At 43.9% G+C, this 6,953-nt stretch overlaps 1 protein-coding gene across 1 annotated transcript in view; it reads right to left on the bottom strand.

Annotated features, from left to right (window-relative positions):
* CDH11 (cadherin 11) overlaps positions 1–6,953 on the bottom strand; it is a 141,819-nt gene that overhangs the window by 106,363 nt on the left and 28,503 nt on the right. The gene's annotated exons all lie outside the window — the stretch shown is intronic.

Below are 6,953 nucleotides of genomic sequence, written 5' to 3'. Positions count from 1 at the left end.
TACTTATAATACCTAATATAATGTAAATAGTTGTAAATACAACGTGAATGCTATGTAAATAGTTGCTGGCATGCAGCAAATTCAAGCTTTGAATTCTGGAACTTTCTGGAATTGTTTTCCAAGTACTTTTGATCTGCAGTTGTCTGAATCCATGAATGCAGTGGATACAGAGGGCTAACTGTGTTTCATATTATGCTATTACCCTAATAAAGGGATAGAGAGTCCCCAGAGGAAACCATGGACTCTCCCACTAAAGTACAGTTGTAAAAAATCCCCTGTCACACTGGAAGAAACAGATATTTTCTTCAAGGACTTCCCAGAAACTTTATAGGATGGTGTTATCAGTCTCAAAACGTAAAGAATTCTAATCTAACAGACTTTTTTTCTTCTTCTTTTGCAGTACACGGGCCCCCTCACCGCCGTGGCCTCTCCCGTTGCGGAGCACAGGCTCCGGACGCGCAGGCTCAGTGTCCATGGCTCACGGGCCCAGCCGCTCCGCGGCATGTGGGATCTTCCCGGACCGGGGCACGAACCCGCGTCCCCTGCATCGGCGGGCGGAGTCCCAACCACTGCGCCACCAGGGAAGCCCTGTAACAGACGCTTTGATGAACCAGCCATCAAGCATTTATCAGCCGCTGCCTCCTGCCGTACTTGCACTGAGATCATGAGGTAGGTAATGAGTGAATGCTCCTGTGGTGGGACCCTAGAATCAGCCACTCAGAGGGAGTTCAGAGCCTCTCAGCACAGGGGAGAAAACTGAAGGAACAAAGCAAAACTATCAATAATACCATTTGGGGAATCTGTGGCAGAGGCTAAATGAGAAGCCTCTGTGGCAGAAGCCCAGGGCTTTCCCCTGTTTTCCATTGGGGTGATGGTATTTTTTTCTTATCCACTTGCAAGAGCTGTGTATTCAGATATTAAAATACTTCTTTAGATCATATTAGTTTTGAGTATGTCCCAGATTTGCTCTTTAGTCATAATTTTGCTTATGATTTTTTTAAAAAATAAATTTATTTATTTTTGGCTGCGTTGGGTCTCCGTTGCTGTGCACGGGCTTTCTCTAGTTGTGGCGAGCAGGGGCTACTCTTCGTTGCCGTGCGCGGGCTTCTTATTGCAGTGGCTTCTCTTGTTGCGGAGCACGGGCTCTAGGTGCGCAGGCTTCAGTAGTTGTGGCACATGGGCTCAGTAGTTGTGGTTTGCGGGCTGTAGAGCGCAGGCTCAGTAGCTGTGGCACACAGGCTTAGTTGCTTTGTGGCATGTGGGATCTTCCCGGACCAGGGCTTGAACCCGTGTCCCCTGCATTGGCAGGCGGATTCTTAACCACTGCGCCACCAGGGAAGTCCGCTTATGATATTTTTGATGTACAAAAGCTGGCAGTTTAATTTGTCCATTCTTTACTTTGTGATTTGTTTTTTTTTTCCTTTATGGTTGTTTCTTCACATGCCTGGCTCCCGGATGTACCATGACCTCCATTAGGACAGGTGTCCTACTTTATTCATCTTTGTATCTCCAGCACTTTATGGAATGGCAGAGCCCGGGATATAATCATTCCTCCATAAATCCTTGCCAGATAGAATTGTATTGTATTTTCTTAGTAAAACTCATTTCTCAAATGATTTGCTTTTATATACGAAAATGCACATATATATAATTTTTATATATTGAATATATTTCATATTGGATAATACTGCAAATACAAGCCTCTCTGTATTCACTATTCTATTATTTCTCTTAAATACTTAAATTGATCCATCAAACTACATATCCTAAAAATTGATATGAAAATTTAATGGTATTGCAAAGATGAGCCACTCAGTATAATAGTAATGCTAGGATGGGTCACACAAGGTAGGTAGGGAGAGTATCTGCTATCGATTGCAATACAGTAGAGCCGATCAAAATGGTGGATGACTTTGTCTATCAGAGTAGAATGTTATCTGCTAGATCAAAACCCAGAACATCCCAAAGGGAGCCTGGGCACTTTTTTTTTTTTTTTTGTATTCTCCAAACCATAAAGGCATCGTATCACTCAAAAATCTTCACTCTGAATATATTCTGAAATAAAACTTGATTTCAAATAGCTGTATAGTTTACTAATGTGTCTTGAAATGAACTTGTGTTGAAAACATAGATGTGACTTGTAGTGTGAACCCAGAATGGGTTCCAGGAAATGTCACACAAAGTCCATGTAGCATTCCCGACAGGGAGGGGGACAAAGAAGAGAGAGGTGCCGATGACCCGCTCTGGTCCAGGCACCACGCCCGGTGCTGCTGCTTCCCATTTCAGTGGGAGTTCACCTAACAGTCTCTCCCCTTCCCACTTGGATGAGGTCCCACTCAGAGGCTGTGGACAGGAGATCCCCACCCCCTGGAGGAAACCACAGGGCTGCTTGTCCACCCACATCCTTTTCAAGAAGGTTCAGCTTCCTGGGCCATGCCGGCTTAAATTCCTTCTAGGGCACCCTGACATCTGGCCAGGTTCCCAGCTCCACTGTCTGCCCAGGTGACAACTAGGAAACTCACCCTTTAACAGGTAATAGCTGTGTAGAAAGGAAGAGGCAGGGACATAGGCCTCACCCAGGGCACTATGCTGACAATAGGACTGTGTAGACCAGTGAGCCCCTCATCATAAGAGGGGGAAGAGTTGGTTAGAAAATAGTGCTAGGCAGTGTGTGAGCACAGGTGAGAAGCATGCAAACCATACCACCGGACAGTCACAGGAGCCAGACGGGACCTGACACGCTACTTTCCCCCAACATCCACATGCAAATCACGGCTCTGCTCCTTCTTGCCTCAACCTTAATGTGAAATGAAAAGCCCAGATTTAACTGAATTTCAGGAAAAAGAGGCCCTCTGGGGAGAAAGAATTATTTGATAATAAACTTCTAGCATCATCTTCTTATATCCATTCATTTAGTCATTTGTTCATCCATCCATTCATTCAGAGCTTAACACCCAGTTAAAGGCAGGATGCACAGTGGATAACAGAATGGATTTTAGCATCAGGAAGGTCTGAGTTTAGTCTAGAGTCAACCCACCATCAGCTTGGAAGTTTTGGACAGGCCAGTTAACTGTGTTAAACCTCATTTTCTTCACCTACCACACAGGATAGGGGCACTGCAGGGGGATCAAATGAGAAGGCACACAGGGGCACATGTAGTAGAGCATGGCCCATAGTAAGTGTTCCTTAAACAGGACATACTTTTTCCATAGGAAAGCACACCGTATACTTGTAGTGAATGTGTCTCCCATAAGCACTGTTCCAAATGACTTGATCCTGAAAAGCAGCTCTGTGAGATCTTACTTTTAATATTTTGACAAGTAATACACTGAAGCCCCAAAACTTCGAGTGTCTCGCTGGAATTACCCAGCAGCTACTTTTCAGATTTGGAGTTTGTGTCCAGTTTTGTCTCACTGCCAAGCGTGTGCTTTTTCCAAGGTACCAGGCTGCCTGGTCCAAATCTAGGTAGTGAGATGAAGGAAGAGTGAGAGACAGTCTTTCCTCACTTCCTAGTGAGAGCAGACATGGGAACCAATCACAACCAATGATTATGCCCAACATGATACGTTTCATACTGAGCCTGAGCAGCACAGGAGCACTGGCTGACCTTATGAGGTCATTGATGTCAGGGGTCACACTGGTCCCAACTCATTTGATAAATCGGGTCTTAAAAGCTGAGAGTGTGTCTAAATGGCAAGAATGGTAAAGGCTGGCTGTTAGGTGAAAGGCATTCCAGGAGAATGGAAAACCTGTATCATGCCTTTCCCATTCAGACCATACTGGCACCCAAATTGTAGCTAAGGCAGGCTTCTCTTTATACAGATGTTCTCACAAATCAATGGCTAGGGAATGACAGAATTGGCATGTCAACATCCTGCAACCCCTTACAAAGGATCTAGGCACTGACATCAATGGTGGCTAGCATCACAGAAAGAGAAATTACAGACATTATGTGCCTCCTGGGGGAAGTACACACCACCACCTAGGAAGTAGTCTTAACAATGAATAAAAGAAACACAAAAATTGAATCTGAATCTGGTTAAGACTCTCATCCAAGATCCAATTTTCAGAAGATTAAGAGGACTGAGGGAAACTCTACAGCAATGGTTCTCAGTTGGAGGCAAGTTTAGCCCCAAGGTGCATTTGGCAGTACCTGGAGATGTTTTTGGTTGTCACAGCTGGCAAGGGGATGCTATTGGCATCTAGTGAGTAGAGCCCAGGGATGCTGCTAAACATCCTATAACGCATAAGACAACCCCCACAAGAAAAATTATCCTGCTCAAAATGTCAGTAATGCTGAGGCTGAGAAACCCTGTATTATAGGATTATTCCATTTCTTCAACGACAGGGAGTGATGGAAGCACTTACAGATTAAAATAAACTGGAAAGGACTACGTAAAGATAAACAGGCAAAATTCAATTATAGTGTCTGGGGATGCTCACGTTGGCAATGAGAAGGTGATCACCAAACAAGTCAGAGAAGTGGTCAGGCTTATGCGGAGGCAATGTCCTGCCTGCTTCTCCCTCCTCACAGGGCTGGTGGCTTAGAGGTGCTCACCTTGGAACAATGCACTTAGCTGCACAATTGTCTTTGTGTTTTCTGTATTATATCTAACAAGAACAGAGTTTAACATGTTAACGACAAAATAAAAAGCCTTTCTTTTCTCACTTTGGCTAGGAGTTAATTAGCTTATAGCTACAGACTTTAAAAAAATCACTGATTCATCCAAGTGCATTTCTATTTCTTTTTCCATGTTTCCAACAGGTACTTAAAAAGTTATTTCTAACCTTGTCCACCCCTGTTGCTTATTTCTAGAGAATACCGGCTAAAGTCGCCCAGAGTGTTAAAGCAGCAAGCGGAATAATCAAGCATAGGTGCCCTGAGGTCAGATAACCTAAACTGTCACTCCGTTCCACCGTAGCAGTTTACCCAAGCTCCCTGACTTGGGTTCCTTCTCTGTAAAACGAGATAAGTACCTTCTACCTTGCTCATGGGGTTGTTGGGAGTATCAGACAAAGAATTTTGCTCGTACTAATAAGCATAGTTTTATCATAAAGATTATCATAAGCAAAATAAGATATCTAGATTATCTTAAGAATATGGTATAACTAGATTCTGAAAATAGCTCCTTCTGTAAAATTTAGCTCTTGACTAATTGCACACGTGTCTATTCAGCAAGCACTGAACATGTGCTGAAACCAGTCCCGGAGGCTGGGGATGCAGACAGGTCCAGTCTCCGTCCTCTCATCTTTCATAGGAAGATCTGAGATTCTATTGCTGCGTAGATTCACTCAGTTCCGTTTTTTTATTACTGAAACTCACCACTTTTAGGCACTACAATTACTTCCAATTTAAAATGAGGGAACTAAAGATCAGAAAACTGCAATGCATATCCATGGTTACAGGTCTTCTGACATTCTTTGGCCACTTGCTGATTACCGGGCCCTCAGCAAAGCCCTTTTCACGCGCTGCCTCAAAATCGCCATGTGAAAGAAAGGAACTCTCATTATATCTGTTTCAGATATGAAAAGTAAGGCTGCCAGATAATCTTGAGCGTTCCTAAAAGCTGCACAGCCGGTACATGTCAATACTAAGATTCACCTGAACCAGCTTCAACTTAGGAGCCTGTCTTCTAATTTAAAACCCAGTGGGTCTTGTCAGACTAGCTGGAGGCTGCTTTTAAGAGACCAAACTATTCCCTCTTCCTGGTAGGGCCGCTATCTGTTTTAAAGGCATCATCTATCTGCCTATGACATTGATTCTAAAATCTCTTCTGGATCTTTAGGTCTGTGAGCTTCTCTAAAAAGAATTGTGGTCTGAAGGAAAGCAGTGTCTCATCCTTTACAGAAATCAGAAAGGTGAACACCTTGCATAAATGAAGGCATGCAGCTAGTGCTGGGTCATCTATACTGTAGACCAGTGGTTCTCAAACTTTCTAAATCATCAGAAGCACCCGATGACCTCTTCAAACCACTCCAAGTGTTTCTGACTCAGAAAGTCACTGCATGGACCACCTAAATGCATTTCTAACACAAGCCCAGGTGATATGAATGCTGCTGGTCCAGGGAGCACATTTTGAAAGTCAAGTCCTAGACTCATCTCTGTTGGTTCTGAGATATTAGAATGTTTATTCCCCCTTTCTGAGTATCCATGTGCCTCTGTCAAGAAAGCTGACAAGAAGTAAAGAATGGGGCAGTAGGGGTGGACGCTTTCTGAAAATGGACAAGAGCTAACCCAGCACTTAAACTTTACAGAGCTTCCCCATCACCTGGAGACTTGTTATAAATGGAGCTTCTCAGAACCCACACCCCATCTGGCTGCACAAGGCTGGGTTTAGGGTCCTAGAAGCTTCCTTTGAAACAGGGTCCCGAGGAGCATGGAAGCAGACGGTGTGCAGACCACCTCCTATAAAACCCTTGGAAAACAAAGACAAATCCCAGAGCTTGTAAGGAAATAGGTCCTAAGACCCTTTGCTCTGAAGGCCAGGGTTTGGCCTAGAGATTGGACATCCCACAGAACTGTATGCTCTTAGATGTTCCATAACAGAGAGTAAGAGAAAGTGCATCTAATTTGGGTGTGTGTGTGAAAACATCTAAGTCAAATATTCGACTTTAGGACCTTCAGAGTGAATTTTAAACGAGAAAAAAAATGATATCATTTGAGAGGAAAGGAAGCTCTAGACCAGCACACCCTGGAATCTTTCAATTGAGAGCAGGCTTCAGAGTCAGGTGTGAATTGGAAATGTCCCAGAAGATAGCTACGGGGTAGTCAGAGCTACTACATTTTGCACCTGACACAGGATTGCTCCCTCCAGTAATGACAGCAGCACAGCCTGAGCAGTTTCAGTGTCTTAATCGCTTTCCCTTTCTTTCACAATGCAGGGAATTTAGTCTAATTCTTCATGCCTTCCCGTAGGAATTATTGAGTGTCAGCTACCATAGAGACTCTGCAA

Source organism: Monodon monoceros, unplaced genomic scaffold (genome assembly GCF_005190385.1).
Source record: "Monodon monoceros isolate NGI ecotype Baffin Bay Population unplaced genomic scaffold, NGI_Narwhal_1 Super_Scaffold_10, whole genome shotgun sequence".
In the NCBI taxonomy this organism is placed as follows: Eukaryota; Metazoa; Chordata; class Mammalia; order Artiodactyla; family Monodontidae; genus Monodon; species Monodon monoceros.
Note: the sequence above shows the minus strand (reverse complement) of the source record. Positions and strands in the feature narration are given on the sequence as shown.